Genomic DNA, 11,890 nt, shown 5'->3' with positions numbered 1-11,890 from the left:
CAGACTTACAATATGTCATCTTTGGAGAACATGTTCCATGTAACTGACACCTTTTCTCACAAATGCTAATAATACTCTCTGTACTACTGTTATCTCATCATGTAACACACACTCTCCATGGAAAACAGGTGCCACGATCATACAAACCAGTGGAGTTGACAAATATCTTGAAGAGCCCAGAGGTCCTAACACTGGTACAGCCCAAAGTAGCACTTTAGTAACTTTCCGGATAGTCCAGTTTTACACACAGGCATAAAAATTAATACCTGCTGAGTCTCACTGGATGGTGCTTGATGCTGTGGTGCTCAAAATCTTTCTCCTGGGCAACCAGGATCTGTATGCTAGCCAGCTGCCTTGCTTCGTCATCCTGGTGATGACGTCTTTGGTGTAGCCATCCTGAGTATCATCTGATTGAAACAGAAACAGTGTATCTGTTGTTGTTTCAGCTTCACAATCATTAAGCAGAAGAGACGGTGTGAAGCCTGTAGCACCTTGCTTCGATGTGTTGAATGTATGTGTCACAATAGACAGTACTGCAACCCAGCCTCTCTGTTTCACGTCAACAGATATCGAGAGCATATCTGACTGTTTCATTAAAGCATTCTGTGAGGGTGTTAGTCTGTAGATGATAGACAGTTGTCATCCTGTGGGGGATATTGCAACATGAAATTACCTCATATTAGTCTCTAACGTAAAATGTTTACATGATCAGAGATCATCACATGGGATATTCCTTGCTTCAAAATGATGTCTTCTACAAGGAGATTCACACTTTCTGGAGCTTCAGCAATTGACACATCTTTAGTGACACCTTAGTGGGTGAGGAAATCAGTGCAGACTACTCCATCAACTCTTATCTGTCTACTTTGGAAACCTCCCTTCAGACCTTGATTCTAATTCAGACAAACAATGCTGTTTTGGGAGAGATTCATAACGGACGCCCCGTGGGTAACTGTATCACGTGCTTTCGTCATTGGCATTCCTTAGTGTGTTTCACATAGTGACCAATGGATCAGTAAAAACTTGGACAATGATGCGTATGTGTGATTCTGCCAACAGTCTTAATGAATCACAAGTGACCAGATATGGAAGCATCATGGATATACTTCAGAACAGATGGCGGTAGCTAAGCCGGGATGACACACAACAATTTCCATATGCTGAATCATAGTTCCTCTCACATAAAACTCTATTTATTAATTGGAATTCTCATTCAGTCAGTTCCTTCTCCTTCTTCTGAGGTTCTCAGTGATGCTGGTCCTTCCCTCTGTTCAGAAGCAATGCCATTTAATGCAGCAATGACAAGATTTCATCCCGACTGCTGTGTAATGCCAAACATATCCTTGACAGGCAGTTGGCATTCTTTCGTATGCATCTGCTTTTGCATACCACTCTGACATCATACTTTGGAAGCCTCAGTGCTTAGCTTGCCAGTCAGCCCAACACAACTTCTGTGGCAGCAGGCCAGGACCCCAGCATAGACAACAGTGATGGGTTACGATGGTGAATGGTTTGCGGAATACATATGGTTAGAACATATTGATGGCCAAAACAACTGCAAGACATTCTTTCTCGGTTGTAAAGTAGTTCATCTCGGACTCCTAGAGTTCTCTGATAGCATGAACTACCAGCTTTCCAGCACTTCCTGAATTTGCACTAGAATTGCACCTATCCCACAATCACGTAGCTTGGGTAAAAAGCTTTGATGTCTTGGCATTTTCATTGTAAAATACTACGGCAGGAGAAGATATTAGCACCTCCTTAAAGACAAGAAAAGATCTTTCTTGCACTTCTTTTGAGGAAAATTTGGTGTTTCCTTGCAGCAGATCTTGCAAGAGGCGTTCCTTGGTACAGAAGCTCAATCAGAGATAACTTCTCACAACACAAATGAAGTAAGGAGTGGGAATATATGTAACTGGTCTTCTTTTCTCTGGATCAGATTTAACTACCTCACCGTTCACTATCTGCCCCAAGATTTTTGCTTCTTGGGCAGCAAAGAGGCACTTTTCTGGATTGAGGCAGAGACCTGCAGTCTAAATGCTTCTTCAATACAGCTATCAGATGGTTAGATGTTCCTCAAATGATTTTTAAAAAATCATAGTGTCATGCAGATAGTAAAAATACATTATCAATTCAAGGTGTTGAAGCACTTTCGAATGTGGCTGGAGTGCTATACAGAACAAATGGCAAAAGTTTAAATTCATATAGCCTGTCAGCTGTTAACGGGAGTTTTTTCCCAGTTAGCCTCATCAACCCTAGTTTGCCAGAAGCCTGTCTGCAGGGCCATAGTTGAGACATATTTTGCTCCTTTATCACAATCGTTTGGAGTGGTTTCTTGAAATAGATGTCAAAATGCTCATTAATAATGTACATGAACACCCCATGTTGGGTCACTAAACCAAATATTACAATAACAAGGATCTGATACTTATCCTTAGAATGAAGTAGTTAAAGATTGTGAACCAGACAATAGTTGCAGAAAAAGTAAAATAACTACACAAATACTACAAATTAGTAAGATAAAAAGTTTTGCATATCATCATATCTAAATTACTATATTTACAGATTTTTATCATTTTGATGATGAAATTATGGCAACAAAGTATTCAACAAATTAGTCATGAAATATTTTTGTTTTAATGACTGTTGACATAGTTCTTTAATGCCTCTCTGACATTCCTCACTTGTAGCACTATTGTTTGTTCTATAATTTTGAAAGCATATTGCCAAACTATTATTTTTTGATTATGCCCTGATCAACACAGAATTGAAAGGAGACATCAGGTCCATCTTATTGACTATTATGTTGTGCAAGACACAGACACACTGAATACTAATGCCTGTATGTTCTAAAGAAGTTTCAAGTTCCTTCCAGCGATGAGGCCACTTCCTTGCCATAATTCCAAATGTATGTTCCACCACTGTTCTTACCCTCTATAACCTCTTGTTAAATATCCTTGCTTCCTCAATGAGTGACTGTCCAGAAAATGGACACATTAAATTTTCCATTAGAGGAAAGGCAAAATGCTTCTTCTCTAACACTAATGGGGTATTTATTGAAATGACAGGCAGTTCTTTCAATGATGGCCAGTTCTGTGGAATGTTCAAAATATTATTGTACCAATCACATCCCCTAAATGCCCATATCTGATAGCTGGCCATAATCTAAAATGGCTCTAAGCACTATGAGACTTAACTTCTGAGGTCATCAGTCCCCTAGAACTTAGAACTACTTAAACCTAACTAACCTAAGGACATCACACACATCAATGCCCGAGGCAGGATTCAAATCTGCGACCGTAGCGGTCGCACGGTTCCAGACTGTAGTGCCATAATCTACAATGTCAATTACTGTTAATCTGTGTTTAGTGTTGACTACAGCTATTAAAGCAACCGATTGACATACAAGTATGGTGCAGTGATTTTAAACTGTAAAATAGTAGGAGGAGGCAGTTGTACAGAGCTGAAAATTTCCCATATTGTGTTACACATTTAATGCACAAATTGTGTGACTATAGTTAGACCCATCTGAAATAAGGCTGACAGTGTACTAAATGACATACTGACTGACAAATACCTGAAAAAGATTGAAACGAACAGAACTGAACAACCGGAAAAATATTTGTTGTATTTGCAATTACATTTACATACTAATGACAAAGAAAATTGTATTCAGTATGTCTACTTAATTATTTATGCATAAAAGTCTTTATTTCCAGCAAGGTGCTGCAGATTAAATGGAAATATTTATGTGACACATTCTGCTTAGAAGTGAAAAGGCTCATGCAGAATGCTGATGAGATGACATTAGCCTGCCACAATGCCAGTCTAATTGACCGTGAAACACGTTACTGACATTCTTGACAAACATTATGACTCCATGACAGACAAAAAGTAACATTTCACACAGGAAAAGAACAGCAGCTCAAAATTACAATATGGAATTGTCAATGGCTGTTACAGATAAACAAGTGTTTCAGCTGACAAGAGCCAGCTCTTTAAGGTTGTCAGAAATTTCAGAAGGCAACAATTCAATGCCTCCACCCTCACTCTTCCCATATACCCAGTAATAAGAGACCAAGGAAGTCTACAAACACGGAGCTGCTGAATACAGAAAAAAAAAAGCTGAAGTTTGTTGAGCAACAAATGTCAAAATTGGAGACACAAGATGACAGTTATCATTTTGTACTGAGATTGTTACCAATAGTGTGAATACTATCAGATTTTCCTGCAAGAAATGTAACATTCTTCAAAACCTTCTACTGCACATTCTCTCATGTTGTGTTACTGGCCTGAAAACCATAAAGGTGAAAGCATCATTTCAAACCCCAAAGGTTATGGAGACTTCAGCAGTTTCAGTGAAATGTCATAAACATTATTTAGACTTCCTTTCAGATATGTTACAATTCATAAATGTGATGAATGTCTCACAAATTGTAAGTTTCTGATAGTAAATTGCGTTTTATCAACTTAATAATGAGTACTTACCTGTTGGTAACCATCTGCTTCTCTTCAGTGGTAATAGCCTTCCTGTAATTTGTGTTTTGCTTTTGGATGCCACTTGAAACATGTGACATTTTATAACCAAATATCTCTGTACTCATTCTGAAGTACTTCCAAAATTTATCTTTATCTTTTCTGCACAAGTGAAGGAATACAGTCCTCCTCTCATTATTGATTTTATGCCTCATTCATGGCAGCCTTGAATTTTGAGAGCACTGTTTTCTATCAAAAACGAATTTACTGTGTTGAGGAAAAACCACATCCTTCCAACACTGCTCAACAACTACTGCTCCCCATAGGGCATTCTGCACTGTATTGCATGCAATGTGACTGCTCCATCACTTCACACTGCATTGCTTCAGGCAAATCTGCTTTGTATCACATCACATTGCAGACAGCGTAAATTCTGGCTGTTTGTTGTTGTTGTGGTCTTCTGTCCAGAAACTGGTTTGATGCAACTCTCCATGCTACTCTATCCTGTGCAATCTTCTTCATCTCCCAGTATCTACTGCAACCTACATCCTTCTGAATCTGTTTAGTGTATTCATCTCTTGGTCTCCCTCTACGATTTTTACCCTCCGCACTGCCATCCAATTCTAAATTGGTGATCCCTTGATGCCTCAGAATATGTCCTACTAACCGATCTCTTCTACTAGTCAAGTTGTGCCACAAATTCTGGCTAAGAGATGAGAAATTATGAAAACTGCCTTAACTATGTACATTTAAAAATCATGAGAAAAATGTGATTTATATTACTAATTCACACACTATCCTATCCAAACAGCTGTGCCAGCTGTCAAAGATGTGGAAATTGTGAAGTTTGTTGTAGAAAACATCACTCAATGTGATGATATCTGATTGCGGAACAGTTTTCCAGTGAAGACTTGACCAGCAGTAAATTATTTGTTATTTAGTATTCATCATTTCTGGGAGGTTATTGAAAGATCTTGTAGTTGTAATGTTCACATATTCTGAAATATTCTATGCTTGTATAAACAATATTTGATGTTTGTCTAAGTAGGTGCACTCTCCATCCAGGAGGTCATTTCTGTCCTGGCTGTATGTTGCATTCATAATGAATGTGCTTTCAGTGCCAATCTTTGTATTTCACTGATGATCCTGCTGCTGGACTCGACTGTTGCTGGAGAGTAAGTACCAACTAATGCACAAAAAATGCCAAGTAGGAATTGAACATTGCTTTGAAGTAACACAAAATTGACAGTTACTAATGAATAATGTTTCTGAATAGAAGCAACCAAGTGTATGTTTGTAACTGCATAAAGAAGGGCATGTTAGCCAAGTTGAAAATTCTGTTGAAGGGTGAATTCTAGAAGATGACTGTAAAGAACTTACTTTAATATGCACCTAATAAATTACATTAAAAATAAAATTAATGTAAATGGTACCAGTACATTAAAAACAAAACAAAGTATGTGAACAACAAAACATAAAAGCAAAAGTATGAAATACAGAGTAAAAAAACAGCCAGCCATTACATTACTTTTTAGTTCATGTGTTGCTGTCATCACAATAGGAATGTCATACAGAAAGGTCCATACAGATTGCTGTCCTTTTTTAAAAAAGTTCTTGAATGATTCACTTCAATAATCAAAGTACAATAGCAAATAATGAAACAGGAGTACACTTTGTAGCAATACTATAAAAATATCAATTTCTGTAACTTCTGCTGTCTCAGTAACTACTTCCTGCTGGAAATCAAATATTATAAGATGTACTACTTAAACTAATACACCATAGGAACAAAAAACTTACTCATTAAGATAAGGAAACAGATTCAAGTCAATCATTTTATGTAGAGTAGTTCCTGCATCTGGTGTGATGTCAAATCCAACTAAAGCTGACATCTCATCCCACTGACGTTGAGTAAGTGCAGGATTACATAAAATCTTTATGTAGATAAGAAATTTCTGCAACAAAAATTAATTCATGAAATTTTAATGACAATGAAATGCAAAAATTAATCTTGTTGAGAAAATTAAATCATGAATTATTTACTCACTCTTATCAGTAAGTGTCACTAAATAAATCATATTAAATAATAACAAAAAAACAAGTCAGTGTTGCAAAAAAGTTTTATACTGAAACTATATGGTAAATACGAGTGGTATGATTACAGTTATCAGCACTTTGGCACTGCAAGATGTACAGTTATCTTGTTTACACAATATTATGACACATGGTGCATGATTCTTTACAATAAATACACTTTTAGCCTTGGCTGTCATTCCGAAAATGGTTATGTCATTTGACAAAACTGAGTGCAAGTATGGAAAGTATCTTAAAGCAATCCTATCTGCAGGTCAACACATTGAGAGAAATATCCAAGTGCAACGCAGGCAGAAATGACACATTGGTGCCACCTCAGTTTATTATTCATATGGAAGCCCATGAACCTCACACACAGAGTCTCATGTAGTGTATGCCCACCAATCTCTACTTCTCACACCTGTAAGTCATTTTCATTTGTCTGGGGCTGCAAAACACACATTTTTGCAACATTAAGGGTTAAGTTGTGAACACAATGTAAGCATATTTCACTATTCTCCTGCCCTGCCTAGCATAGATGTGTTTGTGTTTATTATTCTAATTCCTGTCACACTTTTGCTAATGTTACCCTCTGTTGTCTGCTGTTAATATATGTCTCCATCCATGGAAGTGGGAGACCTTTAATGCCATACCATTTTAGATTACCAAGCAGAATTTTATAGCTACACAATCAAAGGTCTTGGCAAGATAGCATAAAATGTAAACAGTGTAAGTTTCTTGTTTAGTAATATTAGAAAAGAGTTCATGAAATTATACATTGCATACTCAACAGAGACAAACTGAGCTATTGATAAGAGGTTGTTCTACAATTAGAGGCAGACTCATCATCTGGTTTTGTGGGTAACTCAAGAGTGGTGCTACAAAGTCAGCAAAAGAGTTAAGTGATTTGGCTGGGACATTATTATAAGCAGAAGAGTCACTACTTTTCAGTGATATAATGATTTTTATGATTTCTCTAACAGATGAGTTGGCAAAACTAATTTCTGATAGTGGAGTCCTGCATTGTTGCCTAAGTAAGTTAAATGCATCTGTTTTTGATGGGCCATTTTTTTTGTCCCCGTTTTTTCAGCTACTATTAGAATGAATTTATTGAATTGAGCAGCCAGTAATTAGCATTTCATATCATTTGCCATGCTGCTACTGTCATCTGAAGTTCAGTATCATTTGCCTAGCTGAGTTTATTGATTTTATGCTTCATAATGCTTTAAATTGCCCTTGCCTTCTTCTTGGAATTTTTTGAGTGTAGCACACAGTATCTGCCTTCTTGATGACATGGTAATCAATAGAGTAACATTGCTTAAAGTATATTTTTAGGCATTTGTTAGAGCTAATCCTCTGTGGTAAATAAATCTCTCTCCTCCTAGCACAAGATATTTTGACACCAGATTTTAGCTACCCTTTTTCCTGGTTTCTACATTAAATGCCCCTGACTTGTTGTAAAGAAAAACTGAATTCATAATGTCATAAAAACACTTCCAGGAAAGAATTACATTTCTCATCTACTGTGTGTCCTTGATAAATTTATGCCAATTTTTCCTTCTGTAAATTCTCTCTGACTACTGTAACTGAATAACCATTTACAATTCAGTGAAATTTTGCTATTTCTTTTTTACTTAAAGGTGACTGATAGGAATATTTTATCACTGTCACTTCATGGTCTTGGTCCAAAAAATCATCAATTAAGGGCCGCACATCCATTTCATTACAGACTGTTGAATTTAGAAATATGTTATCAATTACTGTTGCACTACACCCATCTACTCCTGATGGTAATGTTAATTTGAGGTCACACCAAAATGGACATCTGTAACTCCAGCTGGCCTCGATAAGAGCTACCAGACATGAAATCTGTATTAAAATTCCCATACACGCAGTCTGTTCAAGAAATTGTAGAAATTTGTCCACAAAGTTTTCTGTGTTTACCTATTACTTATTGTGTTGGTCTTCTTTGAAATACTCTCCTCCACAATTGACATACCACTCCCAAAGCTGTTTCCACTTCTGGAAGCAGCCTTGGTATGCCTCTTGCTGGATCGCATGAAGTGCCATCTGTGAATATTCTTTTATCTTGTCTATCGTTGCAAATCTTTGTCCTTTCGGTCAGGTTTTCAGCCTTGGGATTGTAAAAAGTCCACAGAGCCGAGATCTGGAAAGTATAGAGGATAACATATCACAGTGATTTTGTTTTTTATGCAACAATCACGAACCAACAGGGATGAATGTGTGAGTGAGTTATCCTGATGCAAGAGCCATGAAATCTCTCGCCACATTTCTCACCTTTTCTCACAGACATCATAACACATCCTGATAGTACCATTATTTAATAGTTTATCCCTGTGACATGAATTCATGATGAAGTAATCCTTCATACCCAAGAAAATTGTCAGCATGGCTTTGACATTTGAGCTGACCTGACAGCTTCTTTTGGTCTTTGAGAACCTTTCCTGAACCATTGCAAAGTTTGAACGTCAGTCTCAACATCATGTCCATGACAAGTCTCATCATCAGATACAATTCACTTAAGGAACATATCATTCTCATTTGCTCAATCCGAAAGTTCTTCACAGACTGCGAGGCGAAGGTCTTCCTGGTCTTGACTAATTAGCCATGAGATAAACTTGGCGGCAACACAATGCATTCTAAGATGCATTGTGCGTCAGGATTTCATGACATGATCCAAATGAAATGTTACATTCTTCTGCAATCTCTTGGACAGTTAGTCTTTGACTGGCATGCACAATTTCATTGATGATCCTGACATGATTGTCATCGGTAGATGTCGAAGGGCATCCAGAATGGGGGTCACCTTTAACTTCCATCTGGCATTTTCTAACCATGTGAACCATTTGTAACAACAAACAAGATGAAGCACCGTAGGCTTCCTGCATCATTTGGTGTGTCTCTGTAAAGGTTTTCTTGAGTTTCACACAAAATTTAATGCAAGTGCTCGGCTCTTCTAACTCTGCCATCTTGAAATTTGTAAACTGTGCAACACAACATTCTACTCAATACAGCACTGAACAGCAACTAGCAGACACACAACAATGAAACTGCTATGAGCAAGTACATGGATGCCAACCACATTTCACTCCAACACAGCCACACAGAGTGGCTGCGCAGTTAGAGGCGCCATATCATGGATTGTGCGGACCCTCTCACCAGAGGTTTGAGACCTCCCTCAGGCATGAGTGTATACGCTGTTATTAGCATAAGTTAGTTTAAGTAGTGTGTAAGTCTAGGGGCTGATCACCTGAGCAGTTTGGTCCCTTAGGAATTCACACACATTTGAACATTTCGAACTCCCACTGGCGCGAAATTATGAATGTCCCAGAATTTTTTGAACAGACCTCATAAAATCACTTCCCAGTTATCTCAATTAAATCTTATTACTACCCCCTAAAAGGGTAAGGAATTTAGTTAAATTAAATTATGAACTTTCCCCATAAGCATTACAAGTGTGAATTAACACCCTTGGTTATAAATGAGAAATCATGTATAAGATAAATTTTTTTGCAATTCTCTCAGCATGCAATATCCCAGCAAGTGCTGCATGGAGCTACCAGCACCACATGGAGTGCCTAGGAGGTCAACATAGTATTATTTCCCTATGTACTTCACAGCAAGATAAAACAATGTTATTGCAAAATAAATGAAGGAAAGTCTTGTAAAACCTTTTGTTAGTATGAACTAGCTCAAGCCAGATGCCTGTACATGTATATACATTATAAGAGTTCATAAAACCACTGTTCATGTAGCATAGCCTCCGTAAGCTCACAGTTCCTCCAGTTCCCAACTGTTCATATACTGAGATCCTGATTATTAGACATAGTTATTTCATAGCATTCCCACTGTTCTAGTACATACCCATATACTGTTGTACCTATATCACACATCCATTGGATCTCTAATGTTAATAACATTTGTCTCCATTATTATTCTAAACAAGAAGTTCCGTCCATGAGGTCTAAATGATGCCATACAGGCCTATAGCCCCTTCTATGCAGAAACCATGGTATATAATCCCTGATGGTCAGACTTAGATTACACCTTCTCAATCACTGCAGGTTCCTTCATGTGCATCATTTAATACAAACACCATGTATCCTTATCTAAACTGACTGAAAAGACAATTTAATCTCAAGCAATATACACTTGCGGTGGCACGGTTCTTTCCATCTCTTTACAACTAACCTGCACCTACCTGTGAACATTGTCTCAGCAGATCAGCAGTAGGGAAGCCGTGCGAAACCTACAGTACTTCAATGTGAACCAGGCTGCAATTAAAGTCACTAAATCTACGTTTTGGAAGAAAGTTTTCACACAAAATGAAAGGTTGGAAATTTTGTCCTTAATTAATATATTCTGATCACTCACGTAAGCAAGTTTATTGTGTTGCATTTCCCGAAAACATAATAGCTACAGAAATATGGATTGTTTTTGGTTGAGAATGCTTCCAAATATTAAGTCTGCTGGTACCTAATGCAGTCACAGTTTTTAGCCACCGACCTGCTCAATATGCCACGTGGAATTTATGTCTTTTCTCTTTACAAAATTCACTTAAAAATTCCGAAATTTCTACACACCCATTGGAATAATTATGCCATCACTTTACAACACTTCTGATGTATGATACACTGCTAGATCCGGCAACTTATCATTTCCATTGGAACTACTATTACACACGTCCAAACTGTTTCATGGCTAGGCTCCAACTCCTCCCTAGAATACTATAAGTCTCCTCTACCAGCAGAGAAAGGTGCACAAAGTATATTGCTTTACCACTGGTCAGTTTACTCAACAGCCAATAGCAAAACAACATTCTCCCACGTCAGTGCCCCCTTTCATCAATAACCAATCGCAAAATAGTAAACCTAATGACTGCACTTTTTACCGACGCAATTATCTAATATGCTGAAGTTTTGTTTATGCATAAAGTTATTTACTACTATTATTTATACCTGAATTAACTTTCCCTTTACTATAAACTTACTTTACAAATCTATTCTACAAAAATCCCCTTTGTCCACATCCATACTTCTTCAAAATGTTCCCACACCAAATCCCACTACATAACTCATTAAACAATTATCTTCATATTAACCTTAAACCACACTCAGGCATCATTCATACTGCTAAAACACATTTATAAAATTTTACCTACACAAAAAGCCATAATAACACTTTATGAAAATACTAGAACAGTTTATGAAAAACATTCTATTACTTTAGTGCACTCTAAGGGCACAATCGAAACTAAATCAGTCCCCTATCCAATATTGTTCTCTATCGGCTGATACATAAACTACGTGCGCGTCCTGTC

The sequence above is a fragment of the Schistocerca serialis genome, chromosome 5, assembly GCF_023864345.2.
Source record: "Schistocerca serialis cubense isolate TAMUIC-IGC-003099 chromosome 5, iqSchSeri2.2, whole genome shotgun sequence".
In the NCBI taxonomy this organism is placed as follows: domain Eukaryota; kingdom Metazoa; phylum Arthropoda; class Insecta; order Orthoptera; family Acrididae; genus Schistocerca; species Schistocerca serialis.
Note: the sequence above shows the minus strand (reverse complement) of the source record.